Source organism: Canis lupus, chromosome 21 (genome assembly GCF_011100685.1).
Source record: "Canis lupus familiaris isolate Mischka breed German Shepherd chromosome 21, alternate assembly UU_Cfam_GSD_1.0, whole genome shotgun sequence".
NCBI classification, from domain to species: Eukaryota; Metazoa; Chordata; class Mammalia; order Carnivora; family Canidae; genus Canis; species Canis lupus.
The window spans coordinates 16,619,121-16,635,545 of record NC_049242.1 but is presented as its reverse complement, the minus strand read 5'-3'; positions in this window follow the sequence as shown (position 1 = coordinate 16,635,545).

Sequence of the window (16,425 nt, the reverse complement as noted above, 5' to 3'; positions counted from 1 at the left end):
ATGAATGCAGAGAATACCTAAAACAATCTAGAATTTCAGGAAAGGCTTCCCAAAGGTCAGGACAATTGAGCTGAAGCAAGGAAGACAAGGGAGGAAGACAAGGGAGGAAGGTCTTAAAACAAAGATGTCTTTCTGGGAATATCTACCAGGCAGAAGCAGCAGGTGAAAACTTAGCAGTCACATTAGCAGCATGCCTCTAGAAAATGAAAGTTGCAGCTAGAACCCAAGGTCCACAATGCAAAGAAGCAGGACATAAGTTGAAGATGGAAAAGTGACAAAGAGCCAGAAAATTCAGGACTTTATGTTTCATGCTAAAGATTTTAGACATTTTCCTGTGAACCTCAAAGGACAATTAAAAGGTTTAAACAGAAATGGATGATCCATAAGTAATGCCTCCCTCAACCACACCTTGGACCAGTTCATGTCTCTTACATAAACATACAGTTAGAGATCAGAATGCATATACTTTCCAGTCTGTTCTTGAAGATCTTCTAAGCGCACCTTCCATAACCATATCCCTAAGATGCCATGCTACGCCGACCCCAGGATAATTCATTCTGTACAAGCTAAGCATTTCTCCACGGGCTGCTTCCCAAGCAAGACAGTCAAAAGCTGCAGCACAAGCTCTGAACAAACTGCAACTCCTGAATTATTCAGGGCACTATTAAAATGAGACTCACGACTCACAGGGCAAATTAATTTTAATTTTTAAACAGGCAACATTTTTAACTGTTCATTGCCTTGAAATGTATCTGTCCTGGCATTTTTATCATCAGAAGAGTAAGTAAGACTCAAAGTGAAAGAGGAAAAAGAGCCACGATGCCATAAACTAAGGACTCGCTCATGTCCAGGAAAGGCCTTCTGGAATGAGCAAGAGTCACATTATCTCTTCTCAGAGAGAATATATCTTGAAAATCCTGTGTCATTCTAAGAAATTCAGTAGTGGAAAATTCATTTTCCCTCTGCTTTTGTCATAATGACATGTGGTCAGTTGTCTGAAACTCCAGTACCTTCAGCCAGGGTGCTTTAACTCTAAGCCCATTTTTATACAAAAGCAAGAAGAAAGTGGAGCCAATGGCCTAAGGTATTGAGACCTGAGAATATTCATCTGGGGACACTTAGATGGTTCAGTGGTTGTACATCTGCCTTCGGCTCAGGGAGTGATCCCAGAGAGCCATGGAGTCCCACATCAGGCTCCCTGAATGGAGCCTGCTTCTCCCTCTGCCTGTGTCTCTGTCTCTCTGTCTCTTTCTCTCTCTCTCGAATAAATAAATAAAATACTTAAAAATAAAAAATAAAAATAAAAGAATATTCATCTGGCCCCAGCACCTAACACATAGTTGTTCCATTAAGTTTTACTACATTGAGCTAAATTTCACGTGAAAAAGTCTTTCAAACTGGGCATATCCTATATGTTGCTCCCTTTCTTCTATATTGTTTTTGTTCTCTATAACTAGTAATTTAAGTACCTTTGGGATGTCCAGTGACCCCAGGAACAATATTAAATGCACTACTACTACCTAAACTTCGCCTCAAAAATGACCAGATTCTGACCTCCTTGTCATTCAGACATTTCAGATCAGTGTAGCTGCCATGCATAAACTGAAAATAAGGAGGCCAAGTTGGGGTTTGGGTGAGACTGGTACCTAGGCTTTCTGTCTCCTATTCCAGGGGTTTTATCACCACACTCCATGGACTGATGGAATTAGGAAGTCCCTCAGATGTACCCTGGCTTCCTACTCCACTCTTTCCCTTCCTGATTGCTGGGAATCACAGAATAAAGAAAATAAATGAATGTTTTTGAGGCCCCCTCACTATAGGCCCACCACTCTACTAGGCAATTTTTATACACTATAATAATATTTAATCCTTTCAATAAGTCTGTGAGGAAGAACTTTTTTAATTGACATATAATTGACATTTAACATTGTATTCATTTCAGGTGTGTAACATACTGATTCAATATTTGTATATATTGTAAAATGATCACCACAATAAGTTTAGTTAATATTCACAACACACATAGTTGCAAAAGTTTTTTTCTTGTGATCAAAACTTTAAAGATCTATTTTCTTAGTAACTTCAAATATGCAATACAGTATTGTTAATTATAATCATGTTGTACATTACATCCTCAAGACTTATTTATCTTATGCCTGGAAGTTTGTACCTCTTAACCTCCTCCACCCATTTTGGTCACCCCCATCCTCTCTGCCTCAGGAAACCACCAATCAGTTCTCTGTATTATGAGCTTATTTTTTGTTGTTGCTTTTTTTTAAGATTCTACATATAAGTGAGATCATACAGCATTCCACTCTCTGTGTCTGATTCATTTCACTTAGCATAATGCCAGGAAGAGTTTTTTAGACCTATTTTACATCTAAGAAAAAGTTGAAGCCAAATAGGATTAAATAGTCAACCCAAGGTCACACAGAAAACTAGTAGTAGTAGTACCAAGATTTTAATCCTCATCTGACTCCAAAGTTTTTGTTCTTTCTACTCTACTAAGAAGGAACTGAGTAGGTTGGGGTGAACTTTTTCAACGAGCAAGGAGTCTTCCATTTCACAGCCTATATGATATTTCTCAGGCTGACAGCCCATGTGCTATTTCTTGAAACTGGTATTCCTTCACTGGTAGGCAGATAGGATTTCTCATTCTCTGCCCATCTGTGACTCAACACAATTTCTCAGACTCATCAAAGAGGCCCAATGGCCAAAAAGGCAGCAGTGTTCAGTTCTATTCCACCCACTCTCAGTCTCATTTCCAGGCTCCTAACACTGTCTTTTTTTTTTTTTTTTTTTTTTAATTTTTTTTTTCATTTATTTATGATAGTCACACAGAGAGAGAGAGAGGCAGAGACACAGGCAGAGGGAGAAGCAGGCTCCATGCACCGGGAGCCTGATGTGGGATTCGATCCTGGGTCTCCAGGATCGCGCCCTGGGCCAAAGGCAGGCGCTAAACCGCTGCGCCACCCAGGGATCCCCTAACACTGTCTTAACTAAGAGTCTCATTATCTTTCTTACAGCTTCCTCATACCTCATTTGTCTTTCTGGTCTCCTGTCTCTCTTTCTTCCAATCCATAGTCCACACAGATTTCAAGGATGTGGCTCCAAAATGTAAATATGAATATGTCACTATCAGCTTAAAACCCCTCACCTACCTTATCACATCCAAACTGTAAACAAGACATACAAGACCCTCCATGCTCTGGTCTTTTACTCCTTCCTTCTGCCTTGCTACTCTCCCCACCCCACCCTCATTCTTAAACTTATGCTCCAATCCTACCTAAACACTGCCACTTCCCATTCTGTGCGCACCTATAAGTTTTACTGCAACGTACACACACACACACACATAAATACTCCTCCAACTACTGAACTCCTCATCATGCCTCAAAACCTAGATTAAGTGTAGTTCTTTCATGAAGCATCCTATGGTCACTGCAGAAGAAGTTTATCACTCATCTCTGGGCACCCACCATTCTTTGTACATTCTTAAATCATTAAACTTATACCATATCAATCTGTCATGTCAGAACTCTCTTTACTTTTCTTAGGCTGTCTTCATTAAAGGAAAATAAACTATATCTCATTTATCTTTAAATCCCAGGTTGAACCTACTGGGCATCCAACAAACATTAGAGGAACAAACAGATTGAATATGTGGCTTAAGAGTTAATATATCAAGAAATGGAATCAGGTTAGCCAAAATCTATATTCAGTGTTTTTCAGTAACTTTTTGTGTTAAAAATCAATCAGTTTTCTGAATATTATTTTCATTTCCCACTTAAATCATTTCTGTATGGAAAAATGTGCTGATAAGCTAATTGTCCTCCTATAGTTATATTTCTTTTAAGTTAATAAATGGGCATTCTGATTTACATGTCAACCTTCTATGAACATGGATAGTGTAAGTCAATCCTCATGAGACTAACCTCTGGCTTCACTGGAGAAACTGTCTTTGGAGTCAAGATAAGCTAAAAACCAGCTTGTAGAGCTTTGTTGAAGCAGGCAGTCAAGTTTTATCTTTATAGAACTGCTCTTTAATTGAAATTTAAATTGGGAGAACTCAGCCACTCAGCCTTAAATTTGTTAATTGTAAAATAGAAAATTGGATTAGATCTTAAATCACAAACTCCAATACCTGTTGTTAACCTAAATGAGTAAACTCTGCTGGGTTTTAGACAAAAAGAAGCTTGGTTGCCTGTATGATTATCACAATCAATCATGATTTCTACCTAGTTGCATCGCCTATTAAAACATAAGATGCTAAACAAAGCACAACCATAAGCCTTGTACAGACATCAGTCACCTGGTAGAGAAGCTCTTTGTGACTCTAGGAACCCTAAAATGCTTTAAAAGCATGATACTGTGACTGCTATTTCTCTGAATTTCTTTCTTTCTTTCATTTATTCATGTAGTATTAAGTATTGCAGGCACTAAAGTAGGGGCTGGAAATACTGGTGTCAATAAACATGACCCTGCCTTCCATGGACACTAGGGTCTATTGGAAGAGATGGCTTTTAATTAATTAAGGACATTAAGTGGTGTCAAAGACAAACTACAGAGAGCATTGGGAACATAAGAAAAGATACTGTCTAAGCACAAGATAGTTTCCCTGGAAAAGTCAGAAAGGCTTCACAGAGGAGGTGATATGTGAGCTGAATTCTTAAGGATAAAGAAGAGATTTTCAGACAAGGCAGGGCATTCCAGGCAAGGTGAAGAACATGGATAAAGGCACTAAAAACTGAAAGAGCTCCAAGTGGAAGAAGAAATGATATAAACATTCAATTGCTCTTATTAGGCCAAAAACTGCAAGAGGAGAGGAGTGGAAAGGAAAGGAAAAATACTCTGTAATTCCATGAGGCTTGTCCCTAGCTTCTTGAAGGACAGTAAAACACCACAAGCACCAACCATTCCTCATCTGCACTGCTCACTTAGTCCAGGTTTTTCCATTAAAGAAGTGAGTAAGATATTTCTCATTACTGAAGCACTGTGTTCACACTGCAGCTTTGTTTCTCATGGGGAGCTGCTCAGCCCAGCAAATAGGACCCTCCTTCTCAGAGGCCCCAGTGGCTCAGAGGCACTCTTCACTGAGACGCAATCTGATCCATGTTAATTCTTTGTAGTAATAGACACTAGGCAGTTGATTTAACATATTCCTTAAACTGCCTCTAAACAAAGTGAAGGAAACAATCACTTACTAAATAGGTTGTTAAACCTTTTTTTTTTTAAGATTTTATTTATTTATTCATGAGAGACAGAGAGAGAGAGAGAGGCAAAGACACAGGCAGAGGGAGAAGCAGGCCCCATGCAGGGAGCCCGATGTGGGACTCAATCCCGGGTCTCTAGGATCACACCCTGGCTGAAGGCAGGCGCTAAACCACTGAGCCACCCAGAGATCCCCTAAACTTTTATTTAAACTTTGGATAATTTCCTTACCCTCAAGTTGAAGATTGCCAAGGAGGGGAGAGAGAAAGGAATAAACAATAAGATCCACTGCTTACATAGCACTTACTATGTTCTGGTTATGATTTTAATGCCTCACAAACATTAATTCATTTAATCCTCACTACAGCCCAACTAGGCAAGCCCTGTTATTGTCTTCCTTTAAAGGTGAAGAAACTAAGACTCCGAAATCTTGTTTCTCGCCTATTTGCTAATAAGGGGAGAAAATTGACGTTTGAACTCAGGCAGGTGACTTTGCTCCTAAGAACTATGATCCACTGCCTGGTGATACATTAAATGAATGGCTCTGGGAGACTTATGAACCCAATGTTTTGGATAAATTGTATCATTTAATCTTCAAAACAATATCATTATGAATTAAAAGCTGAGGCTTGGAGAAAATAACTGGTTCAGCACTGCATAGCTGATAAGTGAAAGAGGTAGAATTTGATTTCCAGTCTGACTTTATTCTCATGCTACCATAACTATCTCTATAAGTGGTAGTTAAGGGTTTATACAGAAAACTAGTTAACAAAGCACTAGGCCTGACTTCCCTGGATGATATTATTTGCATTTTAATTCCAATATCGGATAAAGTTGAAAGTACCTAAAATTGAGATTTAATTAAACAGGAGTTTTGCCTGGGCTAGTTGGTCGTTAAACAGTGTTCTTGAAGCCCCAGGGGCTTCTCCAGTGGGAAAAAGTCTAAGTCCTTCACATAAACCCCTACATTAATCAGCTTTTGTTGTAGTGGCAAACAACTAATTCTCAAGGCTTCTTAACAACAGAGGTTTATAGCTAACTCACCTTGCATGCAGTCTGCACCATGGCATTACCAAAAAATTGTATCTCCTCTAAAATTATAAATTCAGGGATGCCTGAGTGGCTCAGTCGGTTAAATGTCTGCCTTCAGCTCAGGTCATGATCCCAGGGTCCTGGGACTGAGCCCCACATCGGGCTCCCTACTCAGCAGGGAGAAGGCTTCTCCCTCTGCCTTTCCCCCAGCTTTTGCTCTCTGGCTCTATTTCTCTGTCAAAGAAATAAAATCTAAGAAGAAAAAGAAAAAGAAAAAGAAGAAAGAAAGAAAGAAAGAAAGAAAGAAAGAAAGAAAGAAAGAAAGAAAGAAAGAAAGAGAGAGAAAGAAAGAAGAAAGAAAAAAGAAAGAAAGAAGAAAGAAAGAAAGAAAGAAAGAAAGAAAGAAAGAAAGAAAGAAAGAGAAGGAAAAGAAAAGAAAGAAAAAAAGAAAAGAAAAGAGAAGAAAAGAAAAGAAAAGAAATTCAATCTCCTACTAACCAACCACAAATCCTACCCATCTTCTAGCTCATTTGCTCTAGTTACTCCATATCAATAATCACTTAACCTCATTGAGATTACCAACCCATTGACCCTCTACTTTTTCTCTAACCACCAGCCTTCTATCATGTAAACCCCAGCCCATGGACAATAGTTATTATCAACCTCATATTAATATCTTGAACTCTCTTACCTCTGTACCCCTCAATTGTGTTCATACCAACCTTGAATGAACCTAACCCTCTGCTTCACTCATGCAGTTGAATTTGTTGAAGAATATCATGTAACTGGAAAAATTGTTCTCACTGTAGATTCATGATCATCAACCCCAAACCTCAGCACTGCCTGGTGATGCTACTGCATTCTTCTGTTCAGCTCAGGCTCCTGCTCTACACAAAATTCTCTAGTTTCCTCAAAGATCCTATACTTCACCCACATTTATAGTAGTTGGTCTTACCTTGTATTTTATTAAGAAAAAAAGAAACCACCTGACAATAGCTCCATACCTTTAAATCTACAAAAATACCTACTTTGCAACCATTTCTCCTTCTCTCCTGTAATAACTGTGAAACATTCCTTCTTCTAGCAATTGTCACTTCCTCTACCCTTAATATATGCTTTGGATTTTACTCTCTCTCACATTCTCAATTATCCTTCTTTCTCTTCCATCTTCTGTTTCTCCTTTTCTAATGGATTTTTATATCATTAAATCTATTATCATACTTCTGATAGTTAAGAAGAAATCTTCCCTAGCTCCCAAATCCCTCTCTAGTCAATGTCTCATTTTTCTGCATAGCGAAACTTCTCACATCTGCCACACTTAAATGATGGGACATGAATCAACATATATATGTAACATTTTTTACCACATCTGATCTATGCCACATGGTCAATAAATGATAGTATTGGTAGTAAAAACAGTAATAAAAATAATTGTAACTGACATAAAAATTTTCTTATATGCCAGCATAGCCCTTGGCATTGTAAGTAGATTGTCTAAATTTGCTCCTACAACAACCCTATGAAGTAGATATTAATTTTATCCCAGTTTTTATAGATGATGCATCTGAAGCTTAGAAAGATTAAATTGCTCAAGGTCACACAGCTTATGAAAATACGTATGAAAATATGACTAAGATTTCCTTCCATTTCAGACTCCATAGCCAAATGCTGTTACTCTCTAAATAATCCCAGCTTCTATTCCTCTAACATTCTTTCTGTACTTCTACTTCATAAAAATAGATACAGTTTTTCCCAAAAGCAGAGGAGTAACAATCAAGAAGAACCTCTGTGAAGCTGGATGATGCTGCCATCATCTCCAGGTTCCTTAGGGTGTCAGTACATGAGCAAGTCCACTAGGAAAATTCAAAGGTAAGTGTTGATGGGGTTCAGGGCAGGCCACCCCATAATATACTACCTTGGCATGTGGATTATTTTGAGCTGAAGACAACCAAGGCTCAACAGACCAATGAAACCTTTTTATAGCCCCCTTAGCTGCCTAAAATAATTCAGATAGAACACCTGCCCAGGAAGAGAGCTTATTAATTGTTTGCCAAACATTTGTTCTCCTTGTCTTCCTGTGAACTGTTTCCCTCCTGTTTGAAGTCCCACACCTTTACCCCCTTCTCCTTAGCTTGGAGTGGCACATGAGCCTCAATTGCCTGGCTATCTGGGGGGCCTCATGCCTTTGTGGAGCTCCATACATATGAAATTAAATTTGCTTTACTCCTGTTAATCTGTCTAATGTCAATCTAATTATTAGGCCAGCCAAAGAATCTAGAAGGAAAGAAAGGAAAAGTTTTCCTCCCCTATAGTGTTTTTATGTGGAAACACCAGGTTTAAATCACAAGAAATGACAGAGGAAACATGGTGTGGATAGTTAAAGATGGTAGAAGAGGTTCTAACGGAGGGCACTTGAGAGAGTGCAAACTCTGTGATTTTGGACTGGGGGAAAACAGCATAGGAATAGACTGATGATAACGGTTTGGTCGATACATCAAATATGCACTAAATATAATGAACCTTTTGGGTAGGAATAAAGTATTAGTTATAATGGGATCCCAAATTTCTAAAAGGATTTTAGACATTGAGCTATTTGTACCAAGCTAATTGTGACCTTGGTTCAGGGTTTTATTTTTTTTAATATATTTTTTAAATATTTTATTTATTTATTTCTGAGAATACACAGAGAGGAGAGAGAGAAGCAGAGACACAGGCAGAGCAAGAAGCAGGCTCCATGCAGGGAGTCCGATGTGGGATTCAATCCCGGGACTCCAGGATCACGCCCTGGGTCGAAGGCGGCACTAAACCGCTTGAGCCACCCGGGCTGCCCGGTTCAAGGTTTTAACAACTCACATGAGTTCATTTAGGTAAAGGACCTAGCACAGTCCCTAGTACATTATAATAATGATGCTATTACTATTGTCATTCAGAAAATTCACATAATGGTTATTGAGTAAATGGTAATTCTTCTTTTTTATAGAAATGTTTAAAAATCGCACGTTAGAATTCCTTATTCATTAAAAATAAGTAGTAATATATTTTTTAAGCACTCCCTCTACCAGGCTCAAAAAATGAATTATATTAACTCATTTATTCTTTTCAATAACCACTTAAAGAAGATATTATTATTTTTCTGATTTTACAGAGAAGCTAAGCAGTTTGTAGATCAAGTGGTAAGTAAGTGTTAGAGGCAGAATTGAACTCATACCCTTAATCACCATCCCACAATGATCAATACGGGTATTATACAATCCATTTCTCTCATGTGTATAGTACCAAATTAGAACATGAAGTGTGTGTGTGTGTGTGTGTAACAAGAGCAAATTATCTAGTATTTATTTCCAAAAAATAGAATTTTTGGTTAACATGCAAAAGAAAAGAAGAAAAGAAAACAAACAAAACTCCGAATTAAATCCAGCTCAATACAGATGGAAGGAACAATGAGTAAGAAGCAGAAAGTAAAAAAAAAAAAAAAAAAGAAGCAGAAAGTATCCAATGAATGAGGTGATGACCCACTCTACATATGAAACCTGAGGGGATGACTAGTAGAGTTAGAATGTCCTCAAAGTTGTTCTCAATCAATAGGAAAATGTCAAGACCAGAGGGAAAAGCTGAATGAGAATGGAGGTATCAGAAGTGCTTACAATTAGATAACAAAAAGCCAAGTATCAAACACTGGAGGTTAGAACACATTGATTGCAAAATCAGTAACAATATGGAAAGTGTAGCTTTGGATGCCTCAGAGGCCAGACAAAAAAAAACTGAAGAAAGTATAGGAAACTAAGTATAACCAAAGGAGGAAAGAGGAAAAATAAGTTGTAAAGGCAAGGGAGGGTTGCCTAATCTACTATGGACCAGCATTTCATGTTTATAATCACCTTGAGATATAGTTAATATTCCCATTTTACATGAGAACATTGAAATCTAGAAAGGCAAAGTGAATTTTCCGAGGTCATTCAAATACTATAGTGAATTTTAAGCACAACTTCTTAGAATTTGAGCTATCTGGATTTATAAGCCATGATCTTTTCATTCCCCAGGACTACTTTGTGAAGAACTGTCTAGGTATGGAAAGCATGCTCAAGAGGTTTAACTAAAAAAAGAAAATGCTATGGAATCTTAACCCTTTTCCTTCCTGCAAGCTAGAGGGTACTTCTCATGCTTCTGAATCACCACTGTATTTTGAGAACACAAGTTATAGGACTCTGAGCCTATTATAGCCTTATAGAAGTTACTTGTAGATCATGGTTTTGTTCCCCATGTCTTTCTTCATATTTATATTTTCATGGCACCAAAAACTTTCATTTTCATGGATTGGTGGAAAATGAACATATGAAACACGTACACACATGCGCACACACATGAACACACTTCCTTCTTTCTTTAGACCAGAATGCTAAAAGGAGGCCACACAGAGTAGGGGCAATTAAAGTTTGTCCAACCACAGCTTTTCTAACAGGACTATGGTTGCCAGTTATATTATTCAGGCACGGTAGGGTCTTTCTGCATCCATTAAACTTAATTGTATACTATACCACATCCTCTTATACTGGAGTTATATCATTATTCTGGAAAAGTTTACATAATCCCTTTAAGAGGATATTTACAAACATTGAGATTGTCATGATTCTGTAACTTTTCTCTAATAATTCTAAAATTTTCGAGTCTGTTCCTTGTAATATTGTGTTCCTGGTCCCAAATTCTTTTTCAGTTAGGGTTCTTTGGCTTGGAGGCTTAGAAGCAATAGAAAGTCAAATTCAAAATGACTTAATCACTAAGGAGAATGTATCATCTCCTGGAACCATTAATGTAAATCCTAAATAAGAGGGCTCCAGGGTTGGTTAATTCAGTTACTCAACTTATTAAAAACTCAGGGTCTTTCCATCTTCAATGTGCCAGCTTTGCCCTCAGGGAAGCTCCTGTTTTGACTGAAAGATGTTGCTGCATTTTCCAACTCCCCAAATAAACACCTCTCTCTTATGTGTCCTTTTTAAAAGGAAGAAAAATTTTCTCAAAAGCCCTTCATTAGACCTCCTGTTTTGTCTAAGTAGCTAGGATTAGGCCACAGCATTTTGAAAATTTTAAGCTCAATGAAGAAATAAATGTTGTTGGTCTTGTTCACTTCTATATCCCTAGAACTCAGAACAATATTTAGTGTGTAGCTTATATTTAAACAATCTCTAGCATCCTGTTGTATTTTATAATATGTTAATAGCAATAACAATAGGAAAAACTTAGCATATCTGTTGAGACTATGGAGCCAAAGAGCTGGAGATATTTTTTTTTTCGTTTTTTGGACCTCAGATAAACAGAAATGGTTTAATGATACCCCTACATTCATGACAACTCTCATCATTGCTCCATGTAGGGCTCATTTCTTTATTTACTTATCAATAATGTAATGGAAGATAATCTCACCACTCAAATGTTAGGATCTTGACAATAACCTATGTCTAATTTTATGATCACCATTCATATTCCCTGCCTATCCCCACCAAAGATAACCATCATAATAAATTGTGTCTCAATATTTTCTTCATTCTCTTTTTTTAATATAGTTTAGTACATTTATAAGTATTTCCAAAAATTTTTATTTCATTTTTTTCAACTTTACAAAAAAGTAATCAACTTTAATATTTTGGGATTTACTTTTTTTACTTAAACTTATATTTGCTGATGTCAATTATATTTATGCATGTCACTGTAGTCTATTCACTGTGACTGCAATACAATAGCCCATTCTGTCAATATATCACCATTTATTTTCCTACTTTGATATTAGCAAACACCTGAGTCATTTAATTTGGGGTATTATAAAAAAAAAAAAAAAGCTGCTGTAAACATTCTTGCAGAGCTCCCATACAAGAGTTTCTCTTGTGTATTTACACCTTAATATGGATATGCTGGATCATAGAGTACATAAATATTCAAATCAAGTAAATAAAACCAAACTTTCCAACTAGTTGACCTATTGGCTTTTGGTTCCATTATCTTCTCCAATACACAATATTATCATATCCCTAATTCCATTTTTTCGATTATTTGTGCTTTCCTAATTCAGTTGTAGATTGCATACATACCACACACACACACACACACACACACACACCACATATTTTTTATACAACTACTTTGTTGTCTGTCCACCATAAGTAATATAATTGATCTGTGCCTTCATTTTTCAATCTATAAAATAGGGTAAAATATAAAATGTGACACCTACCAGGGATAGTTAATTTTATGTGTCAACTTGACTGGGCTAAATGTTATTTCTGGATGTGTCTGTGAGAGTGCTTCTGGAAGAGATTAGCATTTGAATCAGTAGACTAAGTAAAAAAAGAGCACCTTCTCCATTGTGAGTGGGCATCACCCAATCCACTGAGGCCCTAAATAGAACAAAAAGGCAAAGGAAGTGCAAATTTGCTCCCTGCTTGATCTGGGACATCCATCTTTCCCTGACCTTGGACATCAGTCCTCTTACTTCTAAAGTTTTTGATTTCAGATGAGGACTTATACTATTTGCTCTTATAGTTTGCAGGTCTTCAGGTTTGGACTAGAATTACAGCACAGGCATCCTTGGACCTCCAGCTTATGGGGAACTTCTCAGTCTCCATAATCATGTGAGCCAGTCACTCTTTTTTTTTATATATAAATTTATTTTTTATTGGTGTTCTATTTGCCAACATATAAAATAACACCCAGCGCTCATCCCATCAAGTGCCCCCCTCAGTGCCTGTCACCCAGTCACCCTACCCCCCAACCTCCCCTTTCACCACCCCTAGTTCGTTTCCCAGAGTTAGGAGTCTTTATGTTCTCTCTCCCTTTCTGATGTTTCCCACACATTTCTTCTCCCTTCCCTTATATTCCCTTTCACTATTATTTATATTCCCCAAATGAATGAGACCATATAACGTTTGTCCCTCTCCGATTGACTTATTTCACTCAGCATAATACCCTCCAGTTCCATCCACGTCGAAGCAAATGGTGGGTATTTGTCATTTCTAATGGCTGAGTAATATTCCATTGTATACATAGACCACATCTTCTTTATCCATTCATCTTTCAATGGACACTGAGAGCCAGTCACTCTTGAGAAATTTCTTGCTATCTATTTCTTTGGAGAATTTCAGTACACTACCTAATAAGGGATTTTTTGAGGAATATATTATTAATACATGTAGAATTATTGATTAAAAGTATCCTATCAAATATCAATGTTATTATTCCCAACTTACAAATTAGCAAGTTGAGGCTTAGAAAGGTTAAATAACTTAACAAACATCACACAGCTAAGATGTGGTAGGGCTAGATTGTATACCCAAACTGAAACAGAGCTTCTGTGTGTTCTTGACCACTCTACCATACTACCTCTTTTTATATCATGAAATTAAAAAGTTCTTGTGAAACTTTGCTACAAGGGAAGGCAATGAAAAATAATACTTTTGATGACTACACTCATTACATATTTGGAAAATATATCTCTCCCTTGCCAAATAGATACTAGAATGCCAGGATGATCAATATAAGGTATGTAGCATAACAACTAGCACAAAATAGGTAGTTAATATATTTTAGATATAATTACTACCTCATAATATCTCACAAAACCAGGGTGACAGAGCTTCTCCTTATTTTATCAATAAGAAAAATAAAGCTTTAAATGAATAAGCAACTTGCCCAAGGTTGTATGTTACAAAGTAGTCATAGATCCATAAGTTTGTCTAATTGTAAAGCCTGTGTATGTCTGGAAAATATTGTATTTTGCTGTAAAGTAAAAACTGAATTTCTCTAGCCCAAAGAGCAAAGATTACATAACATAAACAAAGAAACATGAATGCCCACAACTGTTATTATCAAATAATGGCCTAACAATTATGAAAAAGAGCAATTCAAATTTCAGGAAAATTTATCTGCTTAGAACATTTTACTATAAATTTTTATTCTTATTCAAGAATCAGATCAGTGTTTCATGATGCAAAAGAGAAAAAATAAACATACTCAGGGCCCTTCAATAAAGATATACATACTAAGTGAATGTGATAAATACCAAGAGTGGGAAATATGGTGTTCAAATACCAAATCCCACCATTTTTTAAAATTATCTACTTTTAATATTGTAATAATGTAGTATGGTGACGGATGGTAACTACACTTATCATGGTGAGCATTAAGTAATGTATAGAATTGTCAAACCAATATGTTGGACACCTGAAACTAATATAACCTTGTGTGTCAATATACTTCAATAAAGAAAGATCTTTTTCCCCTTTACCTCCATCTACTTAAGTGATAGAATAATCATCCTCCAATATTTGAAAGTCTTTGTGATGAAAGATGAATTAGATCTGTTCTGAATGGCATCATAGAACAGATCTAAGATCAGTGGCAGACTGTATAACATTATTAATAATAATATTAAGCTAACATTTATTAAGTATTTATTATCCAGCAGGCACTGTGCTATGTACTTCATATGAGTCATTTCATTTATTTCCAACAAAGCAAGTAGTAGTAGGTCTCATTCTGCAGGTGAGTAAATACAGGTTTAGAGAAGTTAAATAATTTCTGAAGTTATTTATGATTGATGAGCAGTGGATACTAATCTAGGTTTGCTGGAGTCCAAAATGCATATTCTCTACCATAATGGTATGTGCTTAACAGAAAGAAAACTTTGAACTTCCCAAATACAGTAGGATCCCTATCACAAGAGGTATAAAAGACAGGGCTGGAAACCACTGGACTGGTATCTTACTGAAAAGATTCATATATTTATTCATTCAACTCATACTTGCTAAGTGCCTACTATGTAGAAATCATTTTATAATTTAAGGATTATATGAAAAGCAAGATTGTTCAAAGAAAATAGATTTAAATGGAAGGCAGGAAAAACTGAACTGAATGATTTTTTTTTTTTTAGTTTCTCTAGTCATATAATTCTTTAACTCTTGATTTCCCAATTCCAAACAATGCTAGCAGTTTCTAAAGCATTAAAACAGGAGGAACTTCCTACCTCAGTTACTTTCTCTTTCCCAATATCTATACTCCATCCTGTATTCAATATGCTGATTTGAATTAGCTTAGATGCCACTCAGAACTGAGGAGTGAATTCCAGAGTTCTTTACAACTGATTGCTCAAACCTCAAGCTGTGATACAGCATGAACAGCCCATCTCCCAAGTGTTTCATATGCTCTCACTGTCATTTCATCAGGGAAGGGAAATCACTTATTTTTTTGCTTGAAATCATTTCATTTCCCGTCTTCAGGCTGGGTAGCTTAGCTATTCTGATAACAAAAGATAATAGATCTCGCTCGTGTTTGCCTTACCTATCAAACATTATGAGACATTTCCTTCACTAATTACTAAGCAAACTGAGAGGAGTAAGACAACTGCCACTGAAAATACAGGGATTTTCTTTTTATTTATTTATTTTTATTGTGGGAAGAACACTTAACGTGACATCTACCTCTTCATGGTTTTTAAGTGCACAATACAGTGTTGTTGACTATGGGCACAATGCCGCACAGCAGATCTCTAGAACTTACCCACCTTCTATAACTCAAAGTTTATACCTTTTGTGGAGCAACTCCCTGTTTCCCTCTCCCTCCAGCCCCTGACAACATTCTACTTTCTGCTTCTATGACTTTGAATATAGACATCTCATGCAGGTGGAATCACGCAGTGTTTGTCCTTCTGTGACTGACTTATTTCACTTGGTATAATGTCCTGCAGGTTCATCCATGTTGTTGCATTTGAAAAGGTTTCCTTCCTTTCTACATGCCATGTGATTAGAAAAAATTTATCCATTTCTGAGTTTTGTGATGAAATTTTTATCAGCTTTTTCAAAACCATAATTTGTTGCTAATCTTTCTCTAATTCTAGATAAATATAGACTTCCATGGGTTTTATGAAAAGGGCAAGTACCAACCTTCAGCATCTGAATCTTTCCTAAGAATCTATTGAATTATCCAAGTATATATGTTGGGAAGATTTTAATAATTAAGGTGGTTTTGAAAAATTATTCATGGTAATTTTCACATTATGTGACTTCTAGCAAGGATACATCCAAAAGGGAGGCTGATCCCACAGTCATCAGATTCTATTTATTTGATGAATTTGTTTAGAAAATGGCAATTCATTATTTTAAGATTGGACAATAAGCATTATAATCCAACTTGTATTTT